Raw genomic sequence first — 21,633 nt, 5'->3', positions numbered from 1 at the left:
CCTAGCAGATATTTTGATAAGTGCCTCCTCTACCCCATGCATGGTGCACTTATTCTTTCTCCAGCCCTCACCGCAAAATCTTGGGGAAGAGGTCAGGAAGAAGGGAGGGGTGGGCTTTCTGTCCTTACAAAACCCTAAATATCTAAGATAACCCACAACGACTCTCTTCCTCCATCTGGAAGAGGCTAGTGGGGAAGAGTGGCAAGAGGAGATCGAATTAACTCACTGGGTGTCTGACCTAATTAGGCCAAGAGTATCCATCGTGGGCAGTTAGATGGGTCATCTGCAGGTTTATGACAACAAGCAATAAGCTCTGCTTCTACCAGAGACCTTTCAAAGATCAGTGTTGGACAGATCATCTCAGCATCAGGAGCAGGAAGCTCTAAGTAAAAGATTTAAGGAATTAATTATTTAGTGTGCATGACCCAGTTCCCGGAGGTGAGGCTGGGTGAGAGGAGAACTCATCAGTTCCTTATCATGGCAAGAAATTCAAATGCTTCACAGAGTAGTGTCCCCTTGCTGCCAAAGAGGATCATTTTATGGTTTAAGTATGGCAAAACAAAACAAACAAAAAAATGGCAAATAGAATAGCCAAAGTTCACTCATTTAACAAATATTTACTGAGCTCCTCGTATGTCCCAAGTCCTTGCAGAATTTACATACGGTTGAAGCATCGGAGAGTAGAAAGATCACAGAATTTATAAACGAGAGACCTGGGCTATGTCCCAGCTCAGCCCTCAGGCAGCTACATTACCTGGGCAGGTTATAGCCTAAGTCAAATTTCTCATCTGTAAAACGGGAGTAAATCCACCTGCCTTATTATGAAGATGAAACTATCTTTATAAATGTAAATTGCAATATAAACATAAGATGTGAACAATAATGCTGTACCACTGCACACTTTTCCTGCCCTAGAGAAGTTTATAACCTGGCCGTATTTAGAAAAATAATCCAAAGTACCTATTTGGCAAACATCACATTCTCTGTAATTTGTGCAAATTGTATGTTTCAACCTGCCAGTGGAGATGGAGCCTGCAGTCAGTCCCAGCCCCTCTGTCTGGATTCCCAAGACGTTGCAGAGTAAAAATGGAATGAGTGGCCAGCACCTACCTGGCCTTGTATGCAGCCTGGAATGAATGAAGGACCAGGAGAGCTCCAAAATTCAAATGGGCTTAAAGGACCAACTGGAAGTGTGGTCAATAAGAAAAAGCACAACAAAAATCCCCTTGAGTACAATAGGGATAAGCCAGTAGGAAATGCACACGCTTTCCTCCCTATACACACTGGAGACCATGACGGGATTCACTGTCCGTTGCCTGACCCTCCTCCTTGGACACACTCCTTTCCTCTTGGTCCAGTCAACCCTTCTCGTTCTGTTGGCCAGGACTCTCGACGCAGACTCCTTGCCCACCGTGGATCCTCAGCGCCCACCAGACCAGCCTCTAAATGCCCAGACATGCCTGCCTGCTGACTGCCACCATGCTCCGGCCCTTGGGTTGTGCCCAAGGTGCTCCCCTCACCCTCTGCTCTCCCTTCTCCCTCCACCAAGGCTCTGCCTGGAAGGGAAGCTCTTGGAGGGCAGGGCTAGTTTTACACATTTCTACATTCCCTCTAACTCAGGGCATTCACTAAGTGCTTTACCTCCTGTCACTGCAGAATGCTGGTCCCCAAATGTTCTCTGATGGCTGTATACAGAAGAGAGGCAGAGGATGGGGAGCAGGAGTGGAAAAAAAATGCTAGACAGGAAGTCCAGGGCCTGCGTTTCAATTCTCCATTTGGCATCAGTTAGCTATGTAATCTTGAAAAAGTATCCTCAGGCCAGGTCTCAGTTTCCCTAGCTGGTAATGAGGGGTTTGCTCTAAATTATCTCTTGGGTTCTCTGTAATTATAAAATTTGGTATTACAGAAACAAGACTAGCCTTGGCCACAGGAGATATGGGTCCTGGTCTTTATTAGGCTATAGCCTGGGACAACTTAGCTGACTGCTCAGACCTCAGTCTTTACGTCTATTAAATAAGTGAGAATGTGACCACCCCTCCCGGGGTGCAAAGCTCCCATGAGACACTGAGATAGAACTTCTGGAGCCATAAGCCCTGAATAAACCCGGGATTTATATTCGAGTCAATAAACAGCTGTTGATCCCCTGCCATGTGCCCGGTCCTGTGCCGCTGGGATGGCGCTGCCCATCTCAGACAGGAAGGTTGGAGGACAGGTGCTTGCCCTCGAGGCTCCCACAGCTGGCGGGTGAGACAGACAAGTGAACAAACCTTAATTCAGCCAGTGCTGTGTAAGAGGTCTGAACAAAGCGCTATGGGAGTGTAGAGAAGGAGGAAGTGCCAATTTTGCCTGGGGAAGTGAGGGAAGCATCTCAAAGGGAACAACAGCATGGCCCAGATATAAAGCTGTTCCCGGAGTTGGGGGACTGGAGCCTGGACAGGGAGGGGAGGCAGCAAACACGCTGGAATATGAATCTGAGATCAGACTAGAGGGAGCCTGGAAGGCCAACAGCAGAGTGACTGTCAGACAGGTATTCAAGGAAGATCTCTTACAACAGCTCGTGAGGGTGACTGTGCAAAAACAAGTCACTACTGCCTATAACTTAGCCTTCTATACCCTAAGCCTCCAAGGATCTGCTGAATCTACGGGAAGATGTAAACAGGTTTGTTCTCATCAGAATGAAACCCAAGCAGAGAAAGATGCTGCAATCACATTTTCAAATCTTGGACAAATGTGCTACAGTGCTCTGAAGTCACTCCCTACAGAAGCTGCCCAGCCAGATTCTTGCCTTGGCACAGATCAAAGCTGGCAGGAGACTAAAACTTCATCAGAGCTGGGACCGGAGTCAAGACAGCTGGGCTGCTGGTCTTAGAAGAACAGGGGACAGAGATCCCACCCACCCAAAGACCACTGAGTTAGTCCGGTCTTTCATGTCCCTAAACAAATCTCAATCTCTATTCCTGCCTCCCTCCCTCCTCTGACAACATGGGAGGGCTGTGCAAAGGTGGTAGGCAAAGACAGAGGGCTTTCACTAGCCATCGATTCTGTAAACGGGCTTACATTCGCTTAGGCTTGAAGAAAGAGTATAAGCACCCCTACACTTTCCAAAGTCTGAAGCCAGTCCCCCCAAGAATGACTCAATAGCATAAAAGAGATCCACCACTGTGACTTACTCACTTGATTCTTAGGCATCGCAGTGACTAAAGTCACCTCCTTCCAGGACGAGCCTCGCACAGATTGCCATGTTCCTTTAAAAACAAAAGCCCAACGATGAATGTCAGTTACTTTATCTTACATTGCAGCTTCGGATCTTCTCCCTGCCAAGAGGGCCCACGTGCCTGTGCCCTTTGCCCCTTTACCCAATGGGAGGAAATAAACAGAGAATGTCTCCCTGTGCTCCTCTGTGTGAAGAAAGGAACTGAGATGGTCAAATAAATTCTGTTGTCTGCCACTGTCTGGGTACCCTAAAGGCTTATCACACCTCTGCACAAAGGCTTGCAGAGAAAGTAAGACGGATCTGGAAAAAAATGCTTTAGGTACTTCAGTAGAAACAACAACAAAAAATGCCAGAATTTCTAAGCTTAGGACATAGTAAATTAAGCTGATGTAAAAATTTCATAAGTCACAAATATGAAATTTGTCACATTTCCTAAGGTGGAAAGGTCTAAAATGCAAAAAAAAAAAAGGAAGCTATCAAAGTGGACCATTTGATTGTGGCTGAGTTTCCTAAACAAATTAGTATTTTGACTTCCAATGACTACCCAAATGATTTGGTTACATCCTACTACCTCTGCAGAAAGTGCCTCTACACCTGTTTGGAAAACGGAGCCCAGAGTTACAAGGCATTTCTAAGGATTTACTTTCACAATTCTAAATTTCTAAGAGGTAGTCTCAAGAAGACAAAACTAACATAGATGTGGAATTTGAGATCTGCAAGAGGCAATACCCATACCCCTTGGACACACACGCTCTGCTTCAGCAGGGCAGTAGGCCCACTTGCCCACATAAACACACAACTGTTCTAACACACAAAGACCTGTGTTTAGAGCATTGGGGGATGGGACTCACTGTTCAGAATTCTCAGGCTATTCATAGGAGAGAAGCTACTGTGTACTGAGCACTGGCCACACATGGAATGCCCACTGTTAGAGATTAGACGTACTTTGTCCCCATGGCTCCTCACAGACAGGAGCGGAGGCTCAGAGAGCAGAACGCATGTGCCAAGGCCCCATGGCATGGCGGGATTGGAGCCTAGGTCTGGTTGACCCGTGCTCATGGTTATCCCACCACACTGAGGCAAGAGGTATGCTAGCTCTGATGGGCCTGGACACCCCATGAGCTGCCTGGCAGGCTCCGAGGGCAGCCACCTGAGCAGGAGCTGCCATCATCTCTGTCATCATCATCATCATTATCAAGCCACACCTTTCCAGCCTGTGGCAGCTGACAAACAGGCTGGCCTGCTTTGGCTACATTCTATCAACCTGAGCTATATAGGCACTGTGTAGTCTAGAGCCAAAAGACAGAGAGGTTGGAAGCCTCCACTTATCTGTCCCTGTTTCTCGAAAGAAGCTTCTGGATACAGTGGATGGGGATGCTGGACATCCTGGCCTAGAACTCTATCGTCGGTTTAACCAGGTTTGAGAACCAGGAACCTCCCTATGCTCCCTAGATCTCAGGAACAGAAGCCCCTAACCACCTGGGGACATTGCTGAGACCAGCAGCATGGAAATGCTGTTTCTGCTTGAGTTGTCTGCATGGTGTGCAGGTGGCCATTTCTGGACCAGTCTACAAGGTCAGATTCCCACACAGGCCTGAGAATACTGTGATTCAACCACTCCAAGAACCAACTCATACCCTCTGTCTGACCAACTTCGAGCTCCATTAAACCAGAAGGTCCTAGGGCTCAGAACCATCCCTCCCCTAGAGGAGCCTAGAGGCAATACACATACCCCCTTGGACACACATGCTCTGCTTCAGCAGGGCAGTAGACCCACTTGCCCACCTAAACACACAACTGTTCTCTGTAATACACAAAGACCTGCGTTTAGAGCACTGGGGGATGGGACTCACTGTTCCGAATTCTCAGACTATTTATGGGAGAGAAGCTACTGTGTATTGAGCACTGGCCACGCATGCAACGACCACTGTTAGAGCCTAGACGTACTTTGTCTCCATGGCTCATCTGTAAAATGAAAAGCTTGACCTAATTTGTGATTTCCTCACCAAGGATCCCTTCTCGTTGCCCACCTCCATGGGTCTGACTTGTAGAAACACCTATAAAACTAGTCGGTCCTTTCGCGGAAGGACTAATCTATGTGCAGGCATTGTGATGGGTGGTTTGCATGAGCTATCGCAGATAATCTTCCCAGCAACCCCATGAGGCAGGTAGTACAGTAACGCCACAGAGGAGGAAAACCGAGGCATGATACAGCCAAGTGCTCCTTTCCTTGTAGACTCAATCAGCATTAGCCACAGAAGCCTGGGACTCACAGCCAATCTGGCCTGAGTCCATGCCCATGCTCACTCCCTGATACAATGTTTCCCTTTGTAATTAATCAGAATGAAAAAACAAGTCTCCTTTTGGACTTTGCCATCATGCCAGTTCTAAACAAAAAAGCACGAGGTCTCCAGGCCCTTGTGGGCCTGACTTGGGCAGTGCAGGAAAGGTTTCCTATGAGCCCGAGTGGCTTCAGGGAATCCCGAGAAACATGAAAATAACTCAGGGACCTTCCTCTCTGCTGTTCTCCAAGTATAGCTCCATAGAGATGAGGTCTTTACTAAAAGACCCCAAGCACTTGGAACAGGGCTTGGCACCAGTGGGCACTCCATCAACATTTGATGAGTGGAGGAATGAAGAAATCTAGAGTTTAGACACAGTCAAAGCTTATTCAAGACCCTTTGGTGAGTTTGTGTGAGACACACCAAGACCAGCTAAGAACCACAAAGCTGGTCCCTCAGCAGTATGCATGGAGCAGGGGTGCCCATGCCCCAAGCTCTAGACAAAGGATGAAGGCTCAGATACTGAGCCTTCACCAAGGGAGCTTCTGATAGAGAAAGAGAAGTGTCTGAATGCAAAGGCTGTTCAGAGAACTGATCCTGAACTCAGGCCCTGGAATCAGGCAAACCTGGCTTCCTATCCTAGCTCTGTCACTTTAACTGAGTCAGGTGGACCCCAGGCAAATCACCTAATTTCCATGAGCCTGTTTCTTTCTTATCTAAAAATAGGGATAATGTTAGTGCCTACTCCATAGGGCTGTTCTGAAGATGGAAATAAGATAATGCTGTAAAGGCCATACATAGCCCAGTGTGTATAGTTGAGAGTAAGTTCTTGGAGCTGATATCTGTTGTTATTGTCCACGTCAGAATGGGTGGTTAAGAGTTCTCTGCTTGGGTTCGATCCCAGCTCTTCTGCTAGCTTAGCTATGTGACCTTGGGCAAATTGCTTAACCCCTCTGTGCCTTAGCTTCCTGGTACATAAAATGGGGTTGATTGTGAAGATGAAAACACTTGCATGGGTAAAGAATTAGAAAAATGGCACAAAGCAAGCACTGGATAAAAGTTAGTATTACTCTTACTTATTAATATTACTAGTGCCTTTCTCCCTTTGTTCTGATAATAGATTCTGCCCCATCTTCTACTCCCATCTTCTACTTCTGTGACAAAAAGGTGAGCATGGGACTCAAGATAGGTTCATCGGAGTGTCTCTCCTCCTTAGCCACAGTTATGGGTACAAACAGTGTGCACATGCTCCAAGCTGCACCAAGTTCTAAAGTGAAAAATCTTAGGGGAGGCCTGGTTCTCTTGAGATGGGTGGAGAGCTATATGAGGTCAGCTGGGAGCTGCTAAGCAGGGGTGCTGCTAAGCAGGGGTGCTGGTCCAGGGATCCATGGGCCGCTAAGCAGGGGTGCTGGTCCAGGGATACTGAGGCCACTTGCTCTCTTCCTGGGGCTGGATTCTGCAGCTCCTCCTTTGAGTCTCTCAGCCTCCCCTAGAACCTTACAAGGTATCCCATTTTTTGCTTAAGCTCATTCAAGTTGGGTTCCTGTCACTTGAAACCAAAAGAGTTCCGACCAACAGCAGCACTCGATGATTACTGCTTTATCATCACAAAATCCCACCCAGCAAGAAAAGCGAGCCTGCACACTCAATGAGACCCAGGCAGCCAGGGAAAAGCAAACACGTGCAGCAAAGTGTTTCACAAACCGAAGTCAGAAGAGGCCACTGCAAGCCCCTGGGCCAACGACCTTCTTGGGAGAGGAAGATGCTGGAACCAAAACTGAACAGCCCAGTCCTGCGGTCCCTGGCTGGGAACCCGGCCTCAGACATGGGTCTGCATTGCCATGAGCATTAGGGAAGGGGAAGAAGAGAAAGGAGACTGGAGCTGATTTTAATAACTTTGCAGTGGCAGAGGAAAAAATCCTGGCAGCTGCTTGAAACAACTCTATTTAGAGGAAGAAGGAGGGTACGTAAGGGAAGAGAAATTGCCTTGTCTGAGCCCTTAAATGCGTGTCAGACTCTTTCACTGGTACGATCGCATCTAACCTTCATCACAGTCCTAGGAGCTGGGTGCTCATCCAACCTACTTTCCAGGTGAGGAAACTGAGGCTCAGAGGGTTCAATAATTTGCCAAGGTCACACCGCTAGTAACCTGTACCTGGTCCGCCTGTCATGCTGCCTCCCCAGCACACTCTGATCCTAAGCCTGAGGCCTCCTCCTCACACAGGCATGTCTGCTGTCACTCACGCCTGTGCTCAGACCTGCCCAAGGGAGATGGGGATATACAACTGCCCCCTCGTTTACAACTGGCTCTCCACCCCACCCAGAGGCAGCCTCCAGGGGAAGGGACAGGCAGCATCGTGGATACCTTGGTGCATCCTTGGGCATGTTTCCTTCTCTGAACATTGGTTATTTTAATCTCCAAGAGTACCAGTGCAATATTAATGATATGGCACTTATCATGGGTTTTAACTGAGATATGCCTGTCAGAACCCCATGGAGAGTTTCTGTTTTGTTTGTTTGTTTTTGCTTATTTCTCAGACAGCTTTCCCAAGAGATTCTGACTTAACAGGTATAACCATAATGCCTAACACATAGCAGTGTGCTAAACAATGTTATCTTTGCTTTGTCTCATTTTCTAGCCACCTATTGGGCCAGCACCCAAAGATAGTTTATTCTTGCACCTTCAGGCCTTCTAATAGCACCCTCTCATCTCCCTCAAGGAAAAGCAGTTCCACCTTCAGATGTGTTTTAAAGTAGGGGTCCTGTCTGGGCCACACAGCAGGAGGTGAGCAGCAGGGGAGTGAGCAAAGCTTCATCTGTATTTGCAGCTGCTCCCCAGTGCTAGCGTCACCGCCTCAGCTCCACCTCAGATCATCAGGCATTAGATTCTCATAGGAGCACCGGTCTCTGGTGCTAAAAACGTTGGGGATTGCTGTTTTAAAGGGTTTTAGAGAAACAGAAACAAAAATAAACCCCTGGCCTGGTAACAAAAACAAAGAACCAAACCATATTGATTGCCTCCCCATCTCCTGCAACATTAGCATGGGGTGAACATATGAGTACACAGGTCCCTGGGAATCCACACTAAGGTCTGCACAGGCATAAACTAAATAACTGGTGTGGTAAGGACTCTGCAGACACAAACCTGAGCTGGTACAAAAGAAGACTCAGCCAGAGAAGGAGTGGCAGCATTCATAAAGATTCTTCTGTTTTTTAAAAATACTATCTAGAAAGAATAACACATTAAACCATTACAACAAACCACTACTGGTTATTTATATTGCATTTATAGGAAATTGCTTATTAAGTGAGCTGTCATCTAGAACAGGGATCCACAATCCCCGGGCTGTGGACCAGTTACCAGTCTATGGCCTGTTAGGAACCGGGCCTCACAGCAGGAGGTGAGTGGCAGGGGAGTGAGCAAAGCTTCATCTGTATTTGCAGCTGCTCCCCAGTGCTAGCGTCACCGCCTCAGCTCCACCTCAGATCATCAGGCATTAGATTCTCATAGGAGCACCGGTCTCTGGTGCTAAAAACGTTGGGGATTGCTGTTTTAAAGGGTTTTAGAGAAACAGAAACAAAAATAAACCCCTGGCCTGGTAACAAAAACAAAGAACCAAACCATATTGATTGCCTCCCCATCTCCTGCAACATTAGCATGGGGTGAACATATGAGTACACAGGTCCCTGGGAATCCACACTAAGGTCTGCACAGGCATAAACTAAATAACTGGTGTGGTAAGGACTCTGCAGACACAAACCTGAGCTGGTACAAAAGAAGACTCAGCCAGAGAAGGAGTGGCAGCATTTGATGGAGAATAACTGGAAATCATGATCTGAAACAATGTGAAATCATCTTGACCACAATAATGTCAAGAGCAGCCACCTTTGGCAGGGAGTGGCCTGTACCTCTGGTCCTGGGGAAGTTCAGTAAGCTCCTCACTGACCCCACAGGACACACACAATGCCACACGTTACCCAGAGCTTGCCTGCCAATTCCTGGCTTTTCTCTTCGTTTCCCACCAATCAGGTTCAGGCAGTGGCTGCCCCAGTCATGGGGGATTGTCCAGACAAGTATTTCCCTTACTTTTCTTTTTCTTTGCATAGCTTTATGCTCTGAAATGAAAGAGAGAGACAGAGAAAGAGAGACCAAGACAGACACACACACGCAGAGGGAGAGAGAAAAAAAAGAGAGAGAGGACCTGGCTGATTTCCCCTCCGGGCATGATCTAGTTTTGTGCTCCTTGGGTGAATGCAATGCTGGTGCCATGGTGCCCAGCACTGCCTGGTGTTAGAGTTGTGTGCAGCACTCTGCCAGGGATCCATAGGCAAGCTGGACTAGCTTGAAATCTGAAAGGGGATGGAATGCTCAAGGGGTCTCGTTTTCTGCTCCCCCGATTCCCCTACAGCTTGGTTCTCCTTAAATCAGCAAAGAAAGATTATTCACTAAGCATTTGCTGAGTGTCTTGACTAGGACTGTGAAGAATACCAGAAAGCATTGGATCAGGGGCCTGGACTTGGGAAGAAGAGGCAGTGGAAGAAGACCAGCCAGCGCCTGGACTTGAATGCCAGCCTTACTGCCTACCCCATCCTCAGATCTTGGACAAGTCGTTTCTGCACTGAGGCTTGTTTGCTCCCCTTTGGGGGATGATATCTACCTTATAAAGCTAGGGTGTGAATTAAATAAGACAATATATGTCAAAGAATAGTCAAAGCTGCCCACATGCTAGCCATTTATTGTAAGCCAGGAACTGTGTGCTAAGTGCATTGTGTTGCATGGATTATTTCACCAGATCCGTACAACTTCCCTGTGAGACAGGCATCATATCTTCAAGTTCAAATGAGGAAACTGAGACTCAGAGAAATCAAAACACCTACCCAAAGTCACACAGCTCATAAGGATCAGAGCTGGTTTGTACACCCAGGCCAGTCAGGCTCCACTGTTCTAATCTTTGCTCTGCTGCTTGCTCTCTGGTAGGTGCTCAAAACATGTTACATAACATGTAAATGCTGAGCTGGTGGGGGCTGCTGGCTCTCCACCCAGAAGGCATACGGAGAAAAGAGGGGGAGTTTAGGCTGAGAGAGTTTAGGAAGCCTTTCCGAAGCAGGAAGGGCTGAATCTCAGTCCTGCAGGATGAGGATGGATAAAAGCAAAAGAGAAAGGAAGCACCGCATACTGGAAAAACCAAAGACAGAGAGGGAAGCAGGGGTGACCCAGGCAGGCAAGCAGAGAATGGCAGCAGAGCCCGGCCAGGCTGGAGGAGAGAAGGGATAACTGGTTTGAATGAGAGATGAGCCATCTGATCCATTATCTTGCCATCTTTCTCACCTCCTCCCCAGAGATGCTCCTGTGTCTGAAACTTTGGTTACATAATAACCATGGAGGGATCAAGAACCAGACTGAAAAGGCCCAACAGCCCCTCGACCCCCCACAGCAGGCTTAAAACCCAACTCGATGAGCAGGGATTTTTTTGCCAGCTCCCAGCCTGCACTACTGTGCTGAGCTGCCAGGCCCAGATTCTGGAGGAGCCCTGAGATGCCAGGAACCTGCATGCTGCCCTATACATTAAAGTATCGCCAGCATCACCCTGGCATTCAAGATTCCCAGCAAGGAAAAGATGTAAAAATGAGGCCTTAGGATATGGCCATCTTCATGGCCAGGTCCCTATCTCACGGGACTTCACATTCCTCACACCTGCTGGGACACTATAGGTACTTCTTTAATAACTTCTTATTGAGCTGAGCTACACAGAAGATTCTTCTACTTATCCCTGGAGCTTGATAAGTCTGAATTAAAGTCTATCCTGGAGCACGTGATTTAGTGTCACCTTAGCTGGAAGGATCGTTTGCCTGTTTGCCTCCTGGAGAGGAAGTGTTCCCACCTTCCACGGTCTCTGCTCCATACTCCCCAGCAGCCCCTGCAACCTGGACGTGGTTCTGGGCCTCATACCTAGTGCCTGCGCCTCCTCCTGGGTGAAGCTGAGGATGCCAAGCTCTTCCACCTTCAGTCATAGTTTTCTCCAGAGCATGGCTGTGCTCAGGCCCTATTCCAAATGCTTAAAGCTACAATGCCTCCCCACTGTCTCCGCTCCCCACAAAGGCTAGAGCACAGAGTCCCAGGCCTCAGACTCATGGAGAAGAGAACATGGGAGTAGGGATGATTTAAGCAACTCTGATCATTGGCTCACTTTAAGTCCACCATCATGTGCTTTTTCCATAGTAACAGGGCTTGGAGGAGGATAAAAGCAGAACTGTATAAAGATCTTTTGGTCACATGATCTCCTCTCAACCCTCTTCAGGAAAAAGGCAAAGGGGAAATGATGAAAAGGTTTTGGAGGGATGGTCAATTTGAGCCTCCAGACCAAGGCTTCCTGAGATGGGCAGGGGTGCCTGTTTACCTTCAACCTGAGAGTTTATGGGCAAATTACTTAACTCTGTGGAGCCTCTGTCTCCTTATCTATTAAATGAAGATAATAAACAATGACCGCACAGGACGATTGTGAAGACTGAGTGCAATATGAATGTGAATGTGCTCAGCAAACTGTAAAGCATCCTTAGAAATAGCACATATTTTTCATAATCCTGGGAGGTGGGGAACTCAAGTCAGAATATGTGGCTTGAAGGGAAAAGGAGAACTGGGAATCCATTCCGTTTGGCAAATTTCTTTCAGCATCTTCTAGGACAAGGCACAAGTCTCCAGGTATTTAAAAAGCACTGATTGAGACCTATTCTGAAGCAATATGAGAATTGTTATGTAATATGTTTTGAGCACCTCTGTCTCAAGCACTCCTTCTGGTGAAGGGGAGGGCTCTACCCACAATTTTATAATAAGGCAAAACAAAATGGTTTACTGGAGGAATCATACAGAGAGGGTGGGGCATTTTATTCTGGCCTTACAGATCAGGGGAGACTTTTATAATAATAATAATCATTAGCATAGTAACTCTGAGTACTTGCAATGGGCCAGGCAGTTCTAAGTATTTACACGATTCATTTCATTTCATTCTCATGAAACCCCATGAGTGAGTTCACAGGTGACAAAACTGAGGCACATAGAAACTCACTCCTATGTTGGCCTTACAGCTGGGAAGTGGTAGAGCTGGAGTCTGAACCCACTGAGCTTTAGCTCCTCTAGCACTTTAGGGGCGGAGTCAACCAAGAACAGGTCTCAGAGAGACTCTGCAGGACTGAAAGGCTCTGATAAGGCCTTCACAGAGGAGTCACCCACTGAGGGAAGGCACTGACTCACCCCTGGCCCCTCCCACCCATGGGCAGCTCAGACTCCTGGTTCAGAGTTCCCTCTCTGACACTGCCTCTGGTCTCTCCTGGAAGTTAGCCATACCTCTACACTTCCAAAACTCCAAGTGTGCACCAAAATCAAGGGAGATTGATGTAAGAACCTATATGTCAGTGTTCATTTATAGAAGAGATTACTCATAGAATAATTGTTCTTATTATAAAAGGTAGTTCAATGTCAAAGGGAAAAATACTCCCAAATCTCAGCTTTGCCACTCATTGGCTGTGTGATCTTGGACAAATCTTAGACTCTTTGAGCCTCAGCTTCCTCATCTGTGAGATGCAGTTACTAGTGTTTATCTCAGGCAGTCGTTGCAAAGATGAAAGGAGATACTATGTCTAGTGCAGCACCTGGCACACCGTACACTCGATAAATAATTGTTGAATCGAACAACTTTATAAAGGATTTCCATTGGAAAATCATTTCTTCACGATAATATTTGGTGATACTAGTAGTACTTTTAATTAGTATTCATCAGCAACTATGCTAAATTCATTACATTTATTACCTTATTTAATGCTTAAAAGCATCCTTTTCTTCCTTTGACTTAGCTTCAGAACAATAGAAAGGATATGTCCAACATGTTAACTTTGTTCATACACACATATATGAAGAGAGAGACAAGCGGTCAAACAAGCTAATATTTATGAAGCACTTATGTCAGGTATTGTTCTAAATATTTTACATTCAGATACCTATTTCATCCTCTCAAAAACATGCTGATAAGGTAAGTACTATTTTATCCCCCTTTTTACAGATGCAGAGCTTGAGGCACAGAGAGCGGTTAAGTAACTTGCCCAAGATCACTTAGTCAGGATTCAAACCCAGAGCTCACATTCTTAAGTACTATACTATACTAAAACAATGAAAGTTACAGCAAGAATGTTTAACCAACCCCCCAAGCCCCAAATTCTAGGAACTTCAGTGTGCTGCTTGTCAACCCCTCTCCAGCCTAAACCCTGCCATTCCCTTTCTGCCAGTGTTCACTGTCATTTCTCACTCCTGTCCCACTGCTCTTGCTCCTTAACTCCGTCCTACCATGCATCGGCAGGAAGTACCAAACTTTTTTTAAGCCCTGGTCATCTCTTTCTGGGACCTTAGCCTCATCCCCTATAGCCCGTCCTCTATAAAGCTACAAGGGACATCTTCCCATGCATGGCATTCCTTTGCTCAAGAACACTCAAAGGCTCCCTACTGCCTAGAACTGAAGACTCAATGGGTTAAAGAGGAATGCCTGGGGACTCAAGGTGCCTGCACTACCTGGCCTGATCTGCTTCCCTATGGCCCCAGGCTTCCCATGTGCTGGCTTACAAGTCCCAGCAACAAAGTGAATCAGTGAGGCCCTTCCTGAGCACCCTGTTTAAAATTATAGCCCACCCCCAACTGCTTCCCTTCACCCCTACCCAGCACAGCTTGTCTTCTTCCCTGCTGTAGTGTTCTTCACCCACCTCTCATCACCTGGCCTCAAATATTTAACTGGTTTATTGCCTCCCCCTCCACGTGGCAACGGATTTTAGCCTGATTTTCTTTTTTCCCTGCTGTAACCACAGCACCTAAAACAGGTTCGGCACATAGTAAGAACTCATAAATACCTGCTGAATGAATAACTGAGTACACATTTAAAATGCCTAAGCAGAAAATGTCCAAATGGAATAACGGTGGGGGAGGGGCTAGCATACCTCTGGCCTCTCTGCTCCTGAGGACTTTTCTGGAGGACAAGCTGGAGATGCCCAGATTAAATGTCTGGAAGCCAAACCCTTTTTTGCACATCCTCCCTAAGATTTACGATAAGAGTTTCCTATGAGACTCTGGGCCCTCATCTTCCCATCCCTATTCTGAACTTACACACATACACATACACATACACACACACTCCCTCCCTGTCAATCTGAAGGCTGTCTGCATCAGTCTCAAACTCATCTGCCCAGCCTCATCTCCCTCTATGGCCGTTTCCCATTTCTCCTCACTTTGACACCAACTAGAGATGCTCTCTTCTTCCTCCCACTTACCCATCTGCATTTCATCTACCTTTCAAGATCCAGATTAAATGCAGCCTCCTTATCCCTCTCCCCACTCCTTCCTTCCTTCTCCTCCTTCTCCTCCAGAAAGCTTTCCGGGCTTTCTCCAGCCTCTAGAAAAACTCCCCACACCCACTGCTATCTCCACCAGCTGTACGGAAATTAGTCATGAACTACCTTGCCGTTCGCCTTCTATAACTGAGCTGAGCTGTTACCCAAATCACCTGTTATTTAATTTTTAAAACACGTGTGTCTTACTTTCCCAAGTTCATTGTGAACACTTCAGGAGGAGAGGTTGGGCCCTAACCATATTGTCATCCCCATGGCACAGAATCTAGGACACACAGTAGGTGCTCATTGTATGCTTTCGAATTAGCTGCCCCAGGTAAATAAATCACCTTCCTAAAGAGGACACTTCCTCAATAATAGGTACCTGGACTGGCTTTTCCCAACAGTCTGAATTTTTTCTTCAGGGCCTGCTCTAACCTCGGTTATCTGCAACCCCAGTCATGGGCTTGTTCTTTCAAAGGGTGTTAGACCCATTCTAATCTATGAAGTCCCACAGCTGTTCCAGGTAAACTCAGACATTTGGTGTTTCAGTTTCCTCAAATATTGGACTTCAACAGAGGAGAAAAAAACATGGCGTAAATTTTAGGTGGTTCACGGTAGAAAAACCAGCATATGAGGCCCAGCTCTAAGTAAACTAAAATTACAACCAAAGGTGCAAAATCTCAAATTACTTTTGAGCTTTGAAGAGATGAGCTAAGGAGGAAGGAGGAGGCCCTGTTTACTGCAGACCCTCTACATGTGGGGCTGTGTGGAAGGTCTCCTTGTGTCCCCACTGCAAGGTAAGTAGGCGATGATTAGCCGGGCTCACACCTAAAGAACTGAGGTCCACATGGCGGCAAGAGGCTCAGAGCAATGACTCAACCAAGTGAGTCATACTCTCCACAGTTTGCCAATCAGGACTCCCAGATTATGCTTTTTAAAATTTGAGTAGGAAATACATTTGCTGGGGGGGGGAGTTCAGAAAGCAGAAAGCACAGAAGTACACAGAAAATGTGTTCCTCCCATTCCCGGCCCTGTCTACCCAGTTCGCCCCACTCCAAAGCTGGTATTCGTTGCTTGTGTCTAATCCCTGACGATGTTTGTGTATACGCACACAAATACAAATACGTATTCTTTTCTTTACATAACTGATACAGACTATGCCCATTTCTCTGCGCCCCGCTTTTATCTTCTAAAGGAATGAACTTGGAATATAGCAGGGCGATAAAGTATCTCTACATGACAAGCCCATGAAACAGAGAGAAGGGAAGGTTCTGGAGAACACTTGTGTGAAGAGAGAATTGAGGCATCAAGGTAAAGCCACCCTTGACACCACAGATCTGCTTCTGATCCCTGTCCCAGGCCAGTTAGAGAAGGGCTCTGGAGGTTGCCGGCAGGTGGGAACCAATGACACTAATGGTTGTGGAAGCCTCACTGGCTTAAAGGCCTCACTAGCCTTGCTGAGCATTTCATCTTCTGGAAGAGAAAAGCCACCGCCACAGAAACAGGACAACGACCCTAATTCTCACGGTAATGGCCAAATAGGTAGTGACCAGAAGGACACAGGAACTGTAGAGGAAAAGCAATCATTTCCTCTGCAGTTTGTGACCAAGAAGGGGAAGTTGGTGCCTGAAGCTCTAAGAGAACAGACTTCTAATGGCTGGGAGGATAGAAGGGTTCTCGGACCTAAGACTGAGGAAGTAAATGATTCAGACTCTCTGAAATGCAGTTCTAGCTATGTAACTGGGAGGGGAGTGGGGAGGAGTGAGGAACCAGGGGATGAGAGGAAAAGGCAGAAGGAGGAAGAGGGAGACTTTTAAGAAGTGGGAAGCTCATCATAATGGTTGAAAGCTGGACTTGGGGGCAAACTGACTAGATTCTAATTCCCCCTCTTCCCCTTCTCGGCTATGAAATTTTGAGCAAGTCAATCCCTCTGTGTCTTAATTTCCTTACTAGTAAGTGAGGATAATGACAATATCTACCTCATGGGGTTGGCACAAGAATTAAATGAGTTAATATTGACAGAGCCCTTATCCCAGTCTTGGCTCACTATAACTGCTGTCTAAGTGGTATAGAATAGGAGCCATGTGGTTGCACAGGAAAGCTTTGTTAAAAAGCCCAGTCCCATCACCAGGAAAAGGATGCATAACCAAAGAAGACCCTGAGACAGTGATACAGAGCCCATCCCAGAGTGTCAATCAGAGAAGGAAAGCTCTGGACCAGCTGAGGCTGTCCAGCATACCCCAAGAGGCAGGAAGATTTGGGAGTGGGAGGTTGTCTTGAGCCAAGAGGTCCAGAGGCATAAAGGGTCCAGGAAATTGGACCTCGGCTCCCACTCTGGATGCATCATTTTTAACAGTATAACTGTTAAAAAAGAGTTATACTGAGACTGACAGGTAAGGATTCAGTGAGGAGATGAGACAGGGAGCTGAGATGGGAGAGGAGCTTGGTTTTTAAAAGAAGTTATTTAGATATTTTCAATGACTTCAAGTCCCCTGGCTTAGAGCACTGGAAACTCTTGCAATGCGTCTGCCGAACTGCCTACTGTGTCACTATGGGGTGGTCCAGGAACACCTAAAAGCAGCCACGAAGCTTTCTGGGAACTGAGAACATGTGATATTAAGGAGAGCTCACTTCTTTCTGTAATAGGATGCATGATGGTCGATGGAGAACTGCAATAGATTGGCACATCTAGATTCAAGAAGGCATCTGGTCACAGGTCAGAAAAGCAAAAGGGCAAAGACAGGCACGGGCAGCTTAATCTTCTTAGAGTAGGTTGATTAAAGATTATGTCACCTAGAGGGAGGACTCAAGCAGCATGAGTCCAGAGGGTTCTCTCTTGATAAGCAATTTATCAGTGACTTGAGTGATGCTATAGAAGGCACACAAATAGGATCCTGAAAGAGCTCACCTGAACAGGGTTGCACTGAATTTAACAAGTTGAAATTTATCAAGAATGGTTGTTCAGAATCAGATGAGAACAAAATAGAGGCTATGCATTTAAATTTTAAAGCCACACACATTCTAGGACAGGGGAGAAGCAGTTTACCAACACCACATGTTAAAAAGATCTGGTCAGCAATAATGTCAATGAGTCAGTGGTGTGATGTAGCTGCCAGAAAAGCTGATTCGATCTTGAGCTGCATTAAGGGGAGTAGAATGACCTGAACTAGGGAGGTGATAGCTCCCTTCCTCTGCTGTGGTCACAGCACACTGCAAATCCCATGTATAGTCCGGGCATTGCCCTCACTGTATTAGAATATGGACAAGCTGGAGTTTGATCAGCAGAGAACCACAGGGAAGGTAAAAGACCTGAGCCTACATCATGGGTTGTTAATCTAGAAGAAGACTCAGGATAGAACAAATTGGCTGCATTTAAATATCATATTTCACTAATTAGAAAATGCAACTCTTTCTTTCTTTCAATTATGAAATGTCTGAAAGCTGAATATATCTTATAATCCCTCAACAGCTAACAATTTCTCTCGCTGTAGCACAATGTCATTTCTTCATTTCCATTGTCACATGGACAACTACGCCCCTTAATATTTCAGAAGCCAAAACATTTAAGGACAGTTTGAGGAAGGAATGTTACTAAAATCCCTCCATTGACACCTTCTGATAAAATCAAGAAAGCAATATCATTAAAACCTACATAATGGGTATCAGCAACTGGAAAAAAATAATTCAGAGACAAGAGAGATTAAGAAATACATCACCACTTTACCATAATATGTTAATGTGTCAAAAAACGATATTGATGACTGAATTAAAAAGTGATTTGGAAGACTTGGATTCTGAAAGTGAAAAAGTTTTAGAAATACCGTAACCAGTTCGTTTTCCTTTTTATGTACATGCAAGAGTGATACAGAATGAAAACGTAGGTCTCAACTCTAAAAGTTATTTCAGTAAATATAAAATAAAAAATTTAAGCAATAACAATGAATGGTTCCACAGTTTAATTGGAAGCACCTTTTCTTCCTTATAAATAAAATAATCTTTCTAACTGATGATGTCATCAATTTAATTTTTAAAAACAGTATTTGAAGAGCTATCAAGTAGAGGAGAGATTAGACTCATTCTCTATGGCTTCAAGAAGGAAGAACGGGGACCAAATGCCAGAAGCTATGGAGAGCCACCAGGGAGGTGACAGGAGGAGCCATCTGAAGATGGAACGAGTCACCTCCAAGGTGCAAGCCCAGGCTGACCCAGCCCTGCAATTCTAAGGTCTGATTTAGACCTCACCATGAAGAGAAAGGCATCAGTTTCCTTGTTGCACACATAGGTGCTTTGAACCATTCTCTTAAAAAGTCACTGGTTAAAGGTAAAAGCCACTTAGGGAACAGTATCGAATGGGAGGCCTGAGGCAAAGGGGAGCCCTGCCCACATTTGTGCTCCATGCTTCCTGTGGGCCAATTCAGGAAAGGGCCAGAGGAAGAAAGGCCATCTATGCACCAGGCATCACATCAGGTATCCTACGCACATTGTCCCATTTAATCCTCATTGCCACCCTGTGAGATAAATATTATCACTCCCAGCTCATGGAAGAGAAACTTGAGGCTTAGAGAAAGTGGCTTGCTCAAGCTTTTATAGTGACTCTGAAACCCATGGTCAGTCTGTGACAACATGCTTCAAACAGAGGAAACTTCAGAAGTCTTGGTTGGCAGCATGAGTGGAGTGATCACTCAATCACTCAATGAACCAATTTGGTCTCATATTGGTAAAACTGATGCTAGGAGAACAAAGAAAGATGAAAGCTGTTTCAGAACCCACCCCCACTCCCACCCTCATCATAGCTCCCACAGGCAATAAATTCTTGCCATTTGCTTCTTCACGAGCAATTTACTCCATCAGAGAGAGAAAGGGTGTTTCTGAAACATCTATGGCAAAGAACAGGTGCCAGCAGCCCTGCTCAAATGTCAAAGCTGCGAGCTCACCATGTTGCCATGCTTCCCACCTGCCAGGTTAACACTGGAGCAGGCGGAAGCTGAGCTCAGCTTTTTTTTCATCCCTTTCCCGTGGCCAGGATGTTCACAGGGCTGGGGAAAAAGCTGAGAGACAGCCAACTCCGCAATGTGTTCCAGCTGCCTGGTGACATCAAGTCCAGCCAGGTCCATGAGCATACTCAACCTTCCTCCTTTACTGGGAAAGTAAACTCAAAGTGTGCACGAGGGCAGGACCCACCTGCAGGGAATATTCAAGTGCTTATGAGACCACAAAAGGGAAAATTAGTATTTCAGATCATGGCCCACAATGCTTGGTGAGCATCTGACACTTGCAGAATTGATTCTAACAAAGGAGAGGGTCACCTGGGTTCCTGTCCCGTCCTAGCTTTGCTGCTTCATCCACATGCAGGCAGGCAACTCCTGCTCCTGATCCATGGGTTCCCACTCTTGCAGGGGCTCAGCACCTGACTCCCCTATTCATTCCCCTCAAACTGATCTTGAGAAAGAAGAATGATCGGCATGGAGGACTTAGCCTGTAGCGAGGTAATGAAAAGTGGGGCAGTAATCATTTTCTACAGAGGACGAAGCTGCCAAAGCTCAGAGAAATTACACTTTTTGGCACAGAAAGTGACAGGTACCCCATATTCTAAGACCCTAACTGAGGAGTTTCAGAATGGGCTGTTCTCCTTCTAAACTGAAAGACGCCCACACTGACACCCTTCACACACCCTGCGGGGCAAAACCAGGACACAGACAAGGCCTTATTTGGGCCCACCCTTAACTGCCCCCTCCTAACCCTGCCCCCCACACCCCACTCCCCACATACTTAGTCTCGATAAACATCTGCTGTCTGATCAGTGTACACATCCAATGCACAGAGGGCAGTGCAGGCTCCCTGACAGATCCCTCACCCCTAATGCCCCCACAAGCTCACCTGCCTGAAGAAGAGCTCTGATCATCCCTGACGGCTTCCCCCTGCCTTCTGGGTTAGGGTCATGCCCCCACGCCCAGCGCTCAGAGCTGGCCTGATTCCAGCCTCTGCTTCCACAGTTTCCCTAGGCGGCCCCTACATTTCTACTGTGTGGCACCCTGAATATAGGCTCTTTTCTGCATCTTTTTCTGCTATACCTCTGGCTCATCTCTGCCTACGGAAATCCTTCCTATCTTCAAAGGTCCATCTCAGGGACCAAGCGCCACCTCCTCCAGGAAGTCTCCCCTGGTTCACCCACATTGTTCAACTCACCAAAACACATTCCATACTCTGTCTTGATGTGCAGGCATCAGTGAGCTTGTCTAATGCACCTCTCTCCATGAGCTAGATGAGCACTCTCCCCGTGTCATTCCTCACAGCACCCCAGCATGGCAATTGCTCATACTGTGAGCTGAAGAGCCTTGGCCATGGTGCTCCATGCCTGCCCTTACAGTGCCCTATTTACAGTCCTTTCTGATTCTCTCCTCCACCTATTCCCAGCTGACTCATCCCCCATTCTCGCAAGATTGAGCTCTCAGCTGACAGCTAATCGGAGATAAACTAATCTGTTGTCCTTCTAAAGTTAATTTTATTTTTTTATTTTTTATTTTTTTTTACAAAGACCCTCTGGAGACAAGGGCTGAAAACAAAGGTGGGAATTTTAGGCCCCAGAGGCTCTCGGGGAAGTATTTTTGATAAGGAAAGATCTTGTACCAAGTGGTTGTGCAAACCAGTGCTGGAGTGTGTACATCCTAAATTCAAAGAACTGGAGCGCAGTTAGAAAGGGGGTGGGTGGTGGGTGAGGCTCTGACTTTCAAAAGGGAAGGCCAGCTGAAAGCGGAGCTGCTAGAGACTGAT

At 46.5% G+C, this 21,633-nt stretch overlaps 1 protein-coding gene across 3 annotated transcripts in view; it reads right to left on the bottom strand.

Moving 5' to 3' along the window:
• MICAL2 (microtubule associated monooxygenase, calponin and LIM domain containing 2) overlaps positions 1-21,633 on the bottom strand; it is a 140,477-nt gene that overhangs the window by 109,129 nt on the left and 9,715 nt on the right. The window contains exon 2 of one of the 3 annotated variants that reach the window (XM_015596557.2): positions 3,171-3,245. The exons of 1 other annotated variant lie outside the window; for it this stretch is intronic. The gene's annotated coding sequence lies outside the window, so the exon portion shown is untranslated. The remainder of the gene's footprint in view (positions 1-3,170; positions 3,246-21,633) is intronic. One more of the 3 variants, XM_006905644.3, reaches the window with a different exon arrangement.

Source organism: Pteropus alecto, unplaced genomic scaffold, assembly GCF_000325575.1.
Source record: "Pteropus alecto unplaced genomic scaffold, ASM32557v1 scaffold461, whole genome shotgun sequence".
Taxonomy (NCBI): domain Eukaryota; kingdom Metazoa; phylum Chordata; class Mammalia; order Chiroptera; family Pteropodidae; genus Pteropus; species Pteropus alecto.
This window is presented reverse-complemented; position numbering and strand designations above follow the sequence as displayed.